Source organism: Sinocyclocheilus anshuiensis, unplaced genomic scaffold (genome assembly GCF_001515605.1).
Source record: "Sinocyclocheilus anshuiensis isolate Anshui unplaced genomic scaffold, SAMN03320099.WGS_v1.1 scaffold579, whole genome shotgun sequence".
Taxonomy (NCBI): Eukaryota; Metazoa; Chordata; class Actinopteri; order Cypriniformes; family Cyprinidae; genus Sinocyclocheilus; species Sinocyclocheilus anshuiensis.
In genome coordinates this window covers 3,585,206-3,587,273 of record NW_015551075.1, presented here as the reverse complement: position 1 = coordinate 3,587,273, position 2,068 = coordinate 3,585,206, and the positions used below count along the sequence as shown (strand labels likewise).

Here is a 2,068-nt window from a genome sequence, read left to right as displayed (position 1 = left end):
AATATAACAAAGAGTGAAAAATTTAAGGGGGTCTGAATACTTTCCGTACCCACTGTATGTATGTGTGTGTAAACGAATATAAATAATATATTAAAAACTTAAATGTAAAAAACTAGAAATGTTCCCTTGGCAACTAAGTAAAAGAAGTTTACATTGAAGTACTAAAATTACTAAAACTAAAATTAAAGCTAAAAATAAATATTAAAAAATTATTTAAAAAAAGTCAAAAGCACATAACAAAATTATTAAAACTTAATCTAACATGAAAACGGAATATATGCAACATTTAAAGCTACTAATACTATAATAGTATATAAATAATACATAAATAACACTACTCAGCATAGCAACACCCTAGCAACCATTCACAACAAAATAATTGCAGAGCATTTTACATGGACAAACACCCCTCACATTTGCTTCAGAAAATTTATTTTCAAAAGGTATTTCATTGGTCCCTCGTCTTATTCATCCCTTTTGCATCGTCCTATATTTCTCTCTCTCTCTCTCTCTCTCTCACTCACTCACTCACTCACTCACTCACTCACTCAAACACAGGCTCAGTAAAGTGCATTAGTAGAGAGGGGCAGGCAGGGTGGACCTCTCTCTAGCTGTCAGCTCGTATTAGTGTGGCGTGTTCAATCAGACGTGCTCCTTGGCAGACAGGCCAGGGGGAGATTCAGCTGCCACGGCAAACGTCCACACACACACACACACACACACACACACACAGATCCCCTCCACCCCATCACAAGCACCCAGCACAGCCCTCAGGGGCCACAGAGTTGCAGAATCAATATTTTCATACTGGCTAAAACCTCTCTGTGGCCAGCCTGCAGATGAGGAAGATCTTTTGGGCTCACGCTCTTTCCGTTCTGTCCTTTTTCCTCTCATTCTGCCTCTTTATATTCTCCCTTGTTTTCATCTCTTCATGTTTCATGCTTTATCTTTTCATCTCTTTTGTGTCCGTCTTTCTGTAAAGGTCAGTTTGTTTACAGTTCTCTCTCCTTATTTCTGCCCCCTGCCCTGTTTCTTTCTTGCACTCATTTGCTCTGTGTGTACATAATGGCAATACGTAATGGTTTACAAACACTAATGACCTCAGATGATTTGATTTATTTATTTTATCAATCATTTCTACAAGATGCTTCTCAGATGTTTATGAACAAATTAGATACTAATGATTTAAATTTCATGTTAGTTTATTAATTTAGTAATTTATTTATTTGTTTTATAATATCATTTTATTGTGATGTTATTTTATTATGTATTATTTTATTTTATAATGTTATTTATTAGTCATTAATTTCTTTAAAATGCTGTTTGTTTGTTTATGTCATGTTATGTTATGTTTTATAATGTTATTTATGTTAATGTAATTTCTTTATTAAGATGCTTATCAGAGGTTTATGAATAAATTAGATGATTTCAGTTTCATACGTTTTTTTGTTTTTTTTCATTTATGTGTGTATTTTTATGTATTTATTTATTAATGTATGTATTTTACATTTCAGGTCGCAGTTACATTTGTCAAATTATTATTTATTTTGTTTCATTATTTAAAATATTACTAAAAACTGCTAGGTCAGTCACTTTTGTCAAAGTGTCATTAATTTAGTTTTAGTTTATTACTTACTGTTCTTTGACAAAATAATACTTTTTTGTGTATTTATTCAGCAGTACATTTGCTAAAACATTACTTGCTGGATGTAAGAATAACATTCAGCAGTTTTCGCAAATATTTATGAACAAATTAATAATTTAAATTCCATGAATTAGTTCTTTTTAAGAAGTTTGAGATGTTAGTAAGATATTTTTAAACAAAGATGCTACTGATTTCATTTACATGTGAATTAGCTTGTTTTAGGATTTATCAGATGTTTGCAAACAAATGTTAATGATATTAATGTTATCTTAGTTATATGTGAATTACCTGTTTTTAAGATGTTTGTAAACTGATAAGATGCTTAAAGGAGTCATATGATGCTACATGCACTTTTACAAGTTGTTTGAACTGAAATGTGTGTTGGCAGTGTGTGTACACAACCACCCTAAAATGATAAAAATC

At 31.2% G+C, this 2,068-nt stretch overlaps 1 protein-coding gene across 1 annotated transcript in view; it reads left to right on the top strand.

Moving 5' to 3' along the window:
- Positions 1-2,068, top strand: part of elp4 (elongator acetyltransferase complex subunit 4) — a 91,954-nt gene that overhangs the window by 47,033 nt on the left and 42,853 nt on the right. The window lies entirely within an intron of this gene.